The 13,138-nt window shown below is 40.9% G+C and overlaps 1 long non-coding RNA gene across 1 annotated transcript in view; it reads right to left on the bottom strand.

The window, feature by feature from the left end:
• Nucleotides 1-1,682: 1,682 nt before the first annotated feature.
• Nucleotides 1,683-13,138, bottom strand: part of LOC126075345 (uncharacterized) — a 42,222-nt gene continuing 30,766 nt past the window's right edge. Inside the window, exons 2-3 of the long non-coding RNA XR_007517187.1 lie at nucleotides 3,521-3,559; nucleotides 1,683-1,725 (exon numbers count right to left, since the gene is read on the bottom strand). This is a non-coding gene — a long non-coding RNA (uncharacterized LOC126075345). The remainder of the gene's footprint in view (nucleotides 1,726-3,520; nucleotides 3,560-13,138) is intronic.

Genomic DNA, 13,138 nt, shown 5'->3' with positions numbered 1-13,138 from the left:
CTGTTATTATCAGCAAACATCAATCTGTTCTGTACAGACTAGAATATTGTGCTGCAGTGACACCGCAATCTAAGACCACAAAGGCCCAATGAAATGCCATTTTACTAATTTCTAGAGAACTCAAATCCTGAGGAGTTAAGGTGGTCCATTAGAGAGGAAGAGAAAGAGAATTAGATGTAAAATCAGAAAACTGGGATTTGAGTCCTGGTGAGAACCCATTAGGAAAGGGAAGCCTTGAACAAATCATTTAACCTCTCTCTGAGCCATTAAAACTGAAATAAATAATCCATCCCTTATTTCAGGAGGTTGGGATACTTGAATGAAATTATGCCTAGAAAAGGATTTTGTAAAATATTATATAAATAGGAAATATTTTTGTTATTATATCAGTGGTTTGTCTAACTTCTTGGTGTCATACAACCAACAAACCTATAGAATAACCTCACTCTAGGCCACAGAATTGTTCCTGAAACATCTTGGATAAAGCAAAATCCTTTCCAAAGGTATACATCTCTAGTTATTTTCTCCTTGGATCCATTAGCACAATGAAATATATCAAGAGAGTTCCTGTATTTACCCATAGTTGCATTTCTGGAAATTAACTCCATTTTTATAATCAGGGAGGAAGTTATACAAAGAAAATAAATTTAAAAATCCTTAGATCTGTATAATATACCAGAAATTTTAATTTATGTGAACCAAAATATCTGATATGATGCAACTGATACAAAGTCATTCTTTCTTGGCAGTTTGTTGGTGTAAAACTGATAAAAAAGAAAAGAAGTTTAAGTTGGTTTATGTTTAGGAAGCTAAGTAATTCAGTGAATCAGCTACTGAAGAATCTAATTTTTTTATACATAAAGTTATGATTCTCCAACAAAAACGAGAAAACAGGCCATCTAAGATACATCAATTGGTCTCAACCCACCTGGAGCAAAGGCAAAGGAAGAACACCAAGGTCACACGACAACTAAGAACCCAAGAGACAGAAAGGGCCACATGAACCAGAGACCTACATCATCCTGAAACCAGAAGAACTAGTTGGTACCCGGCCACAATCGATGTCTGCCCTGTCAGGGAGCACAACAGACAACTCCTGAGGGAGCAGGAGACCAATGGGATACAGACCCCAAATTCTCATGAAAAGACCATACCTAATGGTATGATTGCGACTAGAGGAATCCCAGAGACAATGCTCCCCAGAACTTCTGATGGCACAGGACAGGAACCATCCCCAAAGACAAATCATCAGGCATGAAAAGCACTGGTCAGTGGCGGGGAGAGAGATGCTGATGAAGAGTGAGCTAATTAACTCAGGTGGACACTGGAGAGTGTGTTGGCAACTCTTGACTGGAGGGGGGATGGGAAGATAGAGAGAGAGGGAAGATGGCAAAATTGGCACGAAACGAGAGACTGTAAGGGCTGACTCAATAGAGGGAGAGCAAGTGGGAGAAGGGAGTAAGATGTATGTAAACCTACATGTGACAGACTGATTGGAATGGTAAATGTTCACTTGAAGCTTAATAAAAATTAAAAAAAAAACGAGAAAACATTAAGTCTGCCTGTATCTTTTTAGAAATACCTTTCATTTGTCACTTACCTGTAGAAACATTTCAATAGCTAAAGATTCAACTCGCATATTCAAGCACATTGAAATAGGGCTACATAAGTGAAGTTTTATACCATGTCTATAAACCAGGATTTTTCCGGGGTATTACATTTGTCCTAATAAAATAAAACAGAGATTAAGAACAATCATGTAGTGCTCATTTCTACAGCTAAATAAAATAAGACTCCAAAGACCCAAGTATCTTGCCTATTCTTGCATAGTAGGCAGCAGAGCCTTGACTCAAACTCTGGTTTTCTACCACACATCAAGTATTCTTTCCGCAATGCTTCCTTTCATTTGGAGTTATCTCAACTGAAAACACTCAAATTTGTTTTCTCACTATGATGGGTTGAATTGTGTCCCCTAAAAAAAGATATGTTGAAGTCCTTACCCCAGTACCTGTGAATGTGACATTATTTGGTAATAAGGTCTTTCCAGATGTAAGTAGTTAACATGAAGTCATACCAGAGTAAGCTGTCCCTACTCCAACATGACTGGTGTCTGTACAAAAAGAGGAAAAGAGACACAGACAGACACATAGAGGGAATATGGCCATGTGAAGACAGAAGCAGAGATTGGAGTGATGCATCCACAAGCCAAGAACTGCCTCGGACCACCAGAAGCTGGAGGAGACAAGGAAGGATCCTCCAATAGAGCCTTCAGAGAGATCATGGCCCTGCTGACTCCCTGAATTCAGACGTATAGCCTCCAGAACTGTAAGGCAATAAATTTCTGTGGTTTCAAGCCATCCAGTTTGTGGTACTTTGTTCTCACAGCCCTGGGAAACTAACACATTTCCCTCCTAGAAAGTTTCCTCAGTTGTGACCTGTGCATATTATTTTAGTAGGAAATTATTTCTTATAAAATTCGTATATAGCTTTCGATTTTATGGCACCCTTTCCTAGAGGTTCTAATAATTAATGTAGCTTTCAAAGGAGTAAATTCTTGTAGAAGTCCTATGTGTTAGGAAGCAGAAATGATGACTGTACTATGATATAAATCAACATTCTAATAGTTAAAATAAATAGGTACACTCATTCATAAGTGTCACAAAGTACTCCAAACTGAATAGGAAGGAATATCTGAGTGGAACTGATAACAGCCAAGCCTGAAGAGGAAGCACAAGAGCCCATTACAAGCTATTGAAAAGTTCCATGGGGGGGGGAAATGACATACAGCAGGAAATTCCTGGCCGGTCCTGTAATCTCTTAACATAAATGTGTTGACAGATAAATGGATTTTTATGATTTTGCTTATGCCTGCTGCTTATGGCCCCTTCAGGTATGTCACCTTGTAAGTGTGTTAGAACTCTTCTTTAACCCTATTTACCAATGGTATGATTCAATAAATTGTAGGTTCATCACAATCCCCTCAAAATACTCTTGGCCTTTTGCCCAAAAGTGGGGGAAGGTATTACTAACTAATATACCAAAGAAATTTCTTGTAAATTAGTCTCAGGAAAAGTAATATATTGAGGATTCCATATAGTCGTACCATAATTTATTACTGTGGTGTACAAGGAATTTGGCAGTGAAAATTTCAAAGTAGTGATTAAGGCCACTACTATAGGACTATGAACGTGGTACTGGGAAGGAGAGAGCTAAAAGGGCAGTGAAATAACTATTTATTGAACTCCACCTATATATTAAATGCTGATAGAGACATTTTTCTTACATTATTTCATTTCGTCTTCATAACAATACTGCAAAATAAGTATTATCCTAATTGTACAGATCAGAAAATTGAGCTTCTAAGAAACCAAGTTATATAATCTATATCCTCCCACTTCCTAGGCAGGCCTGGATTTAAAATTCTGGCTCTACCACTTTCTGACTGGGCAACATTGGGCAAGTTACTCAACCACTCGCAGCCTCACTTTCCTCACCACAAAATGAGAGTGATGCTACCTACCTCAGCACTTCATAAGGTGTCTGCGAAATGCTTACGAAACTGCAAAACAAAATACAAGTGGTGGTTACTATTGCTAACACAAGCAAGTGATTAACTAATAAGAGAAAATGAAAGGCACTGATTACCAAACTGTTTCCACAGGAACTTTGTTTTCGAATGCTTGATTGTGTAATACTGAGCCATGAATCCTTCAGGTTCGTTGTCAATGAATCATTTCCTTCATATTCACATGAAAGATATGCCTGGCCTGGGTAGGTTAGGTCCCCACCCTGCTTTATCTTAATAACCCCTGCATTGCATGTAAGCAAATAATTAGTATTGTTTAGAATTTCACTTATATGAGTCTACAATTCTTCTCTGCAGATATTTCCAGCACAAAGGACAGGAATTATTTGACACTGAGTTTACAATGACAAGTTCTATGGCTGGAAAATGAGACGCAAAAGGGCAAGAGTGTTAACCAATGGTTTTCAATCTTTTTTGATTGTCAACTGAATGTGGTTTTCAAATCCAATCATCTGTGGATCTACAACATGAAAACAGATTGTAAAAAATCTCTCTTATTAGATTATTTTAGTTTAAATTTATAATGTGCATTTATTATAAGATTAATCCATGCAAACAATGAGTTTTAAGAAACAAAAAATTTGAAATAGGAGGCTATTCATGACAGTTATGCAAATCTTAAAATAACTTCAGTCCTCAATTTACTTCATTGTTTTGTTTTCACTAAATTGAGACAAGTCTGATTCATAGATAACTGAATATGAGAACAGTTTTCGTTTGTTTGGTTTGGTTTTTGTAGCAGCTGTGGGTTTGTTTTATTTTGTGTGTTTGTACTTAACAGCTTATATTGCTTTTCAGTTAAGCGATAAGCCAAAGAAGCTTTGTTCAAAAATGTATACATATAGAAGTTAACCTGGCCATTCGACTTAACTTTTCATGGGTATGATCATGCCTGCTGAACAACTGAGGGGTAGAAGTGTCACCAGGTCTGCAACTTGCTTTTAAGTGGTACCACATACACACACACAGAGCAGATGAGTGCGACAAAATGTTAGCAATTGGTGAATCCGAGTAAAAGGTATGTGGGTGTGTGTTTTATAGTATTTTTCTAACTCTTCTATAAGGCTAAAATTTTTCAATATAAAAACTTGAAAGGAAAAAATTCCCTTCACTCTCCCAGAATTCTAACACAGCACCCACCACAAAATTTCCCCCTTTCCCTCCTGCTTACTCTCTGGCTGTCCATCTCTGTCTTTCTTGCCAAAATGTATTGTTAGTGTTGTTCAAGAAAGTTAGCACTTGATTCGTTTCTTCCAAAAATATCATGAAGCATAGACGCTGTCTCAATCTAACCTGCTACTTCTTTAGTCATCTCTCTTGGCTAACCTGCAAGCTTGGTGAGGTCAAGAACTATCCTTTTATCTTTATAACCCCAGTATTGAAACACAATAGTAAGTACAGGCAATAAACATGAACTGACCTGAACCTTTAGACTAGTTCACTGATCTTTAGTGCCTATTGTGTTAGTCGTTAGCACACTGGGTAGCAGATTTCATGGGAGGATGAAAAAAGGCTGAAACCGAATCATTAAAATGAAATTCCAGGGTTGCCTCTCCCAATAATGGAGCCCTGGTGGCATAGCGGGTAAGAGCTCAGCTGCTAACAAAAAGGTCAGCAGTTCAAATCCACACCAGCCACTCCTTGGAAACACTACGGGACAGTTCTACTCTGTCCTGTAGGGTAACTATGAGTCAGAAGCAACTCGACGGTACCTAACGACAACTCCAATAGTACGGACAAAAAGAGTGTTGCTTGTAGTAGCTTTGCACCACGTTAGCAAGAGTATGGGAGTGAAAAGCATGCCCAAAGTAGGATAAAGTTAAGATTTTTCCACTGCCATCTGTGCATGCTGCTGGCTTTATCTGGCTCCCACCCGTTAGCTTTTTGTTCTCTAATACTACACTGACAACATTTTCTGTGATGATAGAGCCGCACGGCCGATTGCTGGCAACTTAGCACTATCCCACTTTAGAGTAAATAAAGCTATTTCGAGCAAATCGGAAACTAAACGACAGAAAGTGCCACAGATGGCACACACTGGGGACAGGAATGGGATCTGCATCGCTCATCGTCCCCACAGTCCAGAGCCAGTGAACTCTGAAATGCTGGCAGTGGACTGGAGCTGACTATCACCGTGTATATACAGAACAAGACAACTGGGCTGTATTTATCTCTGGGAGTAAAAAGAAGCCCTTGTACTCTCCATTACAACAAAAATTAAATCCATCAATTGCAACCAGTATTTTGCTTTTTAAGAAATGTTTCCTCTTCACTTCTGTCATTGCCATTATTTTTCCTTCTCTCTTTTCATGTACCTTTCTTTTCTCTTAGGAGATGTCTCGAGAAAGGGAAGGCATGACCCTCATCCAGTGGTCACTTCAATTCTGCAGAACTCTAGGAAGTAAAGTTATTCTGTTTGCACTAAAGTTTAGGACACCTGGTGCAGGCACTTTATGAAAGTCATACTGATTGGTAAAGGCAGAATTTAACGTAAATAAAAACACAAAAACCAACCCAGTGTCATTGAGTCAATTCTGACTCATAGCGACCCTATAGGACAGAGTAGAACTACCCCATAGAGTTTCTAAGGAGCGCCTGGAGGATTCGAACTGCTGACCCTTTGGTGAGCAGCCATAGCACTTAACCACTATGCCACCAGGGTTTCCCCAATGTAAATAAAGGTATTGCTAAAAGAGGAGACTGGGTGGCACAAGTAGTTTCCAGTCGGCTGCTAATCTAAAGGTTGGTGGTTCAAACCCCCCCCCCCGGTGGCTCCGTGGAAGAAAGGCCTGGTGAGCTGCTTCTGTAAAGATTACAACAAAGAAAACCTTACAGAGCAGTTCTTCTCTGTGACCCGTGGGGTCCCCACGAGTCAGGGCCAACAGGACAGCAGCTAACAACAAGAACAACTTGGCTAAAAATGTCATTCATGGCAAAAGTAAATCTGAGGACTCTTTTCTTCCTACAGTGAAAGAATTGAGACTACAGGGCTAATACTAATTGGCCTGCCTTTAGGAATCGTTCTTCTTTTTAAATTCAAACATTCCTTTCTCATTCTTATTCTTTTTTTTTTTTTTTCCATTAGTCCAGGAAGGCGTCAGAGGAAGAAGAAAGGTTTACAAGAACAGAAAATCATTTCTGTTGACGCAGTGCTCAGGAGAGAGCCTCATCTGTTGAAATCATTGGGAGATTAATATTCACCCCAGCCTAGCTCAGGACAAAGCATGTATAATTCCCCCAAACTGATGTATGACTTGTTGCATAAAAAAAAAAAAAAGCCCCCTGCAGTCTGTTCCGACTCACAGCGACCCTATAGGACAGAGTAGGACTCCCCCATAGGGTTTCCAAGAAACGGCTGGTGGATTCCAGTTGCCGACCTTTTGGTTAGCAGCCGAGCTCTTAAGCCACTTGCCACCAGGGCTCCGCAGTTACTCCTGATTTCATAGTCGACCCTACCTTCTGTAATCCTTCTCTCAATCACCACCATCAGCTGATCTGGGCCAGGAAGATCAGATATTCGGGTTCACCAGCTTCAAAACCAGTTGCCTTGTCAAGTTAATTCTGATTCACGGTAACCCCATGAGTGTCAGAGAAGAACTGTGCTCCATAGTTTTCAGTGGCTGTGACCTTTTGGAAGCAGATCGTCAGGCCTTTCTTCCAAGGCATGTCTAGGCGGATTTGAACAGCCAGCCTTTCAGTTAGTAGCCACATTCTTAACCATTTGCACCACCCAGGGACTCCATAATTAGCTCTCTACTAATACTTGAGGAGCCCTGGTGGCTCAATGGTAAAGCTCTCAGCTGCTAACCAAAAGGTCAGTGGTTTGAACCCACCAGCTGCTTGGCAGGAGGAAGATGTATCAGTCTGCTTCTGTAAAGATTACAGCCTTGGAAACCCTATGGGGCAGTTCAATTCTGTCCTACAGGGTCGCTTTCACTTGGGACTGACTTGACAGCAATCCATTACTAATACTTGAACTGTTCACCTGGCCAAAGGAAGAAAAAAGAGTGACACACTTTCACTGCCTAAATAGTTTCAGGCCCTACCTCTTTCTAATTTCATACCTCAATGAAATTCATTCTCTTGATTAAGCTTTAATAAACAAAAAACTGAAGATGTTTGTAGGTTGGGTAATGGTAGAGCATGCCAGCCCAAGACAGGGATTGAGAACTGGGAGAAATCGTTGGTGATATAAAATACATTCCCTATCTTAGCCTCCTCTTTTTTAATCTTCAGGTCCTTTCTTCTGCATCTTTCTGCTCTCTCACCCTTTTCTCTCTCTTTCAATTCTATTTGTCACTCTATGCTGATGTCAAATGATGACAAGCGCTTGACTTTCTAAAATTACTTCTGTCTCCGGGAGTCAGGACTATGAGTTCCCTTCTTCTTTGCACTCATTTGTCAGGTAGTGACCAGCAAGTAAGTTTGGTCCAAATCAATACACGGTGATGCCCTCCCTCCAAGTGCTCTCACTAGGTACAGTGGAAGGCAGAGACAAAGAAATCTAATGCAAGGGAGAATCCAAGAGATGGAAACACAGAGGGAAAGGCAGTTAGATACAAGTGAGAAGATGATTTCACTAATCCCTACTAGGAGATTATACTGTAAAGAAATTTTTTTTTCTAAGAACACTTAAAAAGACAAGAGTGCAAGATCAAGTTTGATTGAAAGTCATGCAAAGAAAACTTCGACCTCAAAAAGCAAGTCTCCTTCCAAATTTTTGTGGGTAGTGGGGGGTTGCACAGTACAAATGCTTATTCTTTAGCAGAAAATGGACTGAATAGATAGAAGACCAGAGATGGTGTTTATAATTGTTACGTTTCTGCCCGTGGTGGCTGTTATTCAAGAATAGCACTTCTTTTGCCTTTCCTTCATGATGCTACAAATGAAGCCGTGCAAATACAGGAGGATTGGGCAGACAAGCTCCTCATCAGGTCTACATAGCATAACACAGGGAAAGTAAATGACTAGTAGGTTAAAAAAAAATTACTGTCATGGATTGAATTCGTCCCCCCAAAAATATGTGTCAACTTGGTTAGGCCATGATTCCCAGTATTGTGTGGTTGTCCTCCATTTTGTGTTTGTAATTTTTATGTTGAGAGGATTAGGGTGGGATTGTAACACCACCCTTACTCAGGTCACCTCCCTGATCCCAAGGTAAAGGGAGTTTCCCTGGGGTGTGGCCTTCACCACCTTTTATCTCTCAAGAGATAAAAGGAAGGGAAGCAAGCAGAGAGATGGGGACCTCACACCACCAAGAAAGCAGCACCAGAAGCAGAGTGCATCCTTTGGACCCAGGGTCCCTGCGCCTGAGAAGCTCCTCAACCAGGGGAACATTGAGAGCAAGGACCTTCCTCCAGAGCCGACAGAGAGAGAAAGCCTTCCCCTGGAGCCAACGCCCTGAATTTGGACTTGTAACCTACTAAAGTGTGAGAAAATAAATTTCTCTTTGTTAAAGCCATCCACTTGTGGTATTTCTGTTATGGCAGCACTAGATAACTAAGACATTCACACATAATCTCTCTTCCCCCCTTCTTGTTATCCAGGGAATTACGTGAGGCCAGAGAAATGGGGCCTGAGGACATGACCTAATTAAACATTTTCTTAGGGCTGGCCAATCATGACACATACAAAGGGCAACACCTTTGGGAGAAGGCAGGACTGCAGCAGGGAGAAAAGTGCCAATTAGAGGCAGCATCCAAGGCCCCTGAGGCCCTGACTATAATGACTGCTTTTCCCCATGTCCCCATCACCTCTTCCCAAAGTTAGAGCTAGATTGCTGGCCCAAAGGCTAAAGCTCACTCTCACACCTTCCTTTCCCACAAAGCAACATCCCCTAATGCAATGAGGTGGTGGGATGTCAATGGCCAGCAGGGGTTTGGGAGTCAGGTGCTTCCTTGTTTGATTCCTGCCTTCCGTATCCTAGCTTCCTGAATCCCATGCTTCTTCATCTGAAAAATGGGAAGAACAATGATGATGGTAATAATAACTAACAATCATAAAGCAGGCATTGTGCTAAGTGCTTTACATGCATTATTCATTTAGTCTTCAGAAAACCCTTTAAGTAAGGCATTATTAATAATAATTTTTATAATTATAGCCCCCTTTTACAAATGAGGAAGGTGAAATTCAATTCAGAGAGGAGTTAAGTTACCCAAAGTCTAATCTCAGTGTCTGAACTCTTGACCCCTTACAATATTGTAATAATACCTGCCTTGTTGGGGTATGGAGCCCTGGTGGCACAGTGGTTGTCTTAGTCATCTAATGCCACTATAACAGAAATACCACAAGCGGATGGCTTTAACAAAGAGAAATTTACTTCCTCACAGTAAAGTAGGCTAAAAGTCCAAATTCAGGATGTCAGCTCCAGGGAACGGCTTTCACTCTCTGTAGGCTCTGAAGAAAGATTTCTTGTCCTCAAACTGCCCCTGGTCAAGGAGCTTCTCAGGCGCAGGGACCCCGGGTCCAAAGGATGCGCTCTGCTCCCGGTGCTACTTTCTTGGTGGTATGAGTCCCCCATCTCTCTGCAGACTTCTTTCTTTTATACTCAAGAGATTGCCTCACGACACAATCCAATCTTGTAGATTGAGCCCTGCCTCACTAACCCAGCTGCCGCCCATCCTCCCTCATTAACATCATAGAGGCAGGATTTACAATACATAAGAAAATCACACAATACCAGGAATCATGGCCCAGCCAAATTGATACACACATTTTGGGGGGAACATAATTCAATCCATGACAGAGGTTAAGAGCTCAGCTGCTAACCAAAATGTCAGCAGTTCAAATCCACCAGCTGCTCCTTGAAAACCCTATGGGGCAGTTCTACTCTGTTGTATAGAGTCGCTATGAGTCTGAATTGACTTGACCGGCAATGGGTTTGTAGTTGGGGTATTGAAAGGGTTAGCAATAATGTATATGACAACCATTATTGCTATTGTCGTTACTGTTGATGCCGTTGCTATTGATATTGATAATGATAATGTTGCTTTTCTCTCTCCCCACATGCTGGGGGGGCTCTGAGATCTAATAAATACAAATCAGTCCAGAGTCTAGGTAATACAGCTGGCCACGTCTACACCAACGTCTTGGGGACATTTTTGAGTAGCAAATAACAAAACTGATAGACCTTTGAGATAATTCATCATTAAAATAAATCTGTTGAGGACAAATGAGAGATCAAAAGGCAAGGAAATGGGATTCAGTACTAATATTTCAGCTTACTACCTGAAATGACCCCCAATGCTTATGTTTTTCAAAGTTTCAAACGACAGAATGTAAGGTACATTGTTCTTGCGTGTTTCCCTTACAGTTTCTAAATTAAAATTTTACGTCATAATGCTAACTTTTGACTGTTTAGACTGAACTTTGGAATGAGCAGTTGCTTTAGATCCATTCTTATCTTTTAATTCATGTTTTATTGTAATAAAATAGCTATAATCTATGTTTAAACCTCCTACATGCTAAGATGACCATCAGTAAACACAACAGCAAGGACTTGGTGTACACCTGGAGGCCACCTTTAATAAAATAAAATTATTATTGCATTTCATCACTTCCTTCCTTATTGCCAACTAATGTCCCATGTCTGAAAGGGTCATTTTCAAGTAGTACATCTATTTATAAAAGTGTGCTCACTGTCTTCCTTCCTCTGGTACATTGTCAGTGACCTTGACCACTTTAGGACTGGTAAAACAGTGCCATCAACATATGTTTATGGAGCTCTAGACAACTTGTAAGAGATTTCTCAGTTATTAAAAGCTATGAAGAGTGGCAAGGACAGTTTTACACTATAATACTGCTTGTCAAGAGAAAAATGTCAGCCTTCCTGTAAAACACCCAGAGAACTAATTAGGAGGTGGAAAAGGGAACGTTTTTCTGGGCACAGTAATGAGAGGACTGGGGTGAAATACAGCAGCATTGGAAGGTGTCTTCTCTCTGACAAGCTTGAGTGAAGCCTCAGTTCACACCAAAGTGTCTAGCTAATAGTGAGAATCCCATGTCCAACATGCAGAGCACTGAGGAATGCCCAAGATAACAGCATTAATGAAGGGGCGCAAGCAAGAATTTCTGTGAAGAAAAGAGAGATTCTAAGTTTTCTGACTCCTCTCAGCAGTATCATTATGAAACCTAAAATAATGAATCTCCCCAGGCACCTACTATGAACATTAAAGGAATTTAAACAGTTTCCAAAAGTTCCCTACCCGTAAACACAGATCCATACAGTCCCCATGGAACTATAAACAAATCCAGCCTGAAGATCTCCTTACTGTTCACACGTTTTTCCCTAAAATCTAGGATCTTGTCCCTTTTATTCTAACCTTTATCCTTGTGATTCCTGTCAGAACAGATACAAATAAATGGGGCTCCAGACCCCTGTGCAGTTAGCTAAAAAATTCTGATTTCCCAGGACCAAAAAATAAGTGTCCCCGTAATGAGGTGCTTCAGGGCCATCTCTGTAAAACAGGGGATTTTAGGTATCCGTAGCCACTCTTCCAACTCACACAGTTTATAATTCTGGGATGCGCTCAGTGTGGCTGGCAATTATAAGAGTCCCAGTAGTGACGCCAGAAAGCTTTCATCGTGGTCCTTGGCCACTTGCCGTTGTGGTAGGGCAGAGCCTGTGCAGCTGCAAGGCCGGAGAGCAGGGAGATTAACATGGATACCTCTCCGCAGGGTTAGCAGAGGCTTCAAAAATGAAGCGGCTTTTTCCCAAGTGATTTTTTTCACCTAAGAGAAAAATCGTACCTTCCTCACGTTTACAATAAATATTCATTTACCTGTCAGCACCAACTCCATTATGGATTCAGTTGTGTCCCCCAAAAAGATATGTTGACGTCTTAAATCCTGGTACTTGTGAACGTGACCCTGTTTGGAAATAGGGTCATTGAAGATCTTATCAATTAACATGAGGTCATACTGGAGGAGGGTGAGTCCTAATCCAATCTGAATGGTGTCCTTATAAAGAGGCGAGACACAGGAAGACAGAGGAAAGACGGCCGTGTGAAGATGCATCCATAAGCCAAGGAATATCTGAAAGAAGCTGAGAGAAACAAGAAAGCATCTTCCCCTAAAGACTTCGGAGGGAACACAGCCTAGCTGACTTTAATTTGGACTTCTAACCTCCAGACCTGCGAACTAATAAATTTCTGTTTTTATAAATCACCCAGTTTGTGTGTTTTGTTATGGCTGCACTAGGAAACTAATACAAACTCCTAGCCTAGCTCTCTGAACCTCAGTTTTCTCCTCTGTCAAGGGGAGTAGAAAGAGTATCTATTGCTGTGGTGAAGATTGAATTGGTTAATGTATGGAAGGTGCTTAGAACGTTCCCTGGAACATAGTAAGTGCCAAGTAATTGCTAGCCATTGTTTGTATTCTTATTACTATTGTAGTAGGTAGTGAGAGGAGTAGAAGTAATAGTATTCACAAGGGACGCTGGCACTATTCTCTTATCACCCCTTATAATAAATTGGAGGTGAGTCATGTGGCTCCCCACTTTAAGAGTCTGTGCCAGCATATGTAGGGATGGGCTTAGGAAAAAGTCCTCTGCCA

Source organism: Elephas maximus, chromosome 4, assembly GCF_024166365.1.
Source record: "Elephas maximus indicus isolate mEleMax1 chromosome 4, mEleMax1 primary haplotype, whole genome shotgun sequence".
NCBI classification, from domain to species: Eukaryota; Metazoa; Chordata; class Mammalia; order Proboscidea; family Elephantidae; genus Elephas; species Elephas maximus.
The sequence above is the reverse complement of the archived record's forward strand: the minus strand, read 5'-3'. Positions and strand labels throughout refer to the sequence as shown.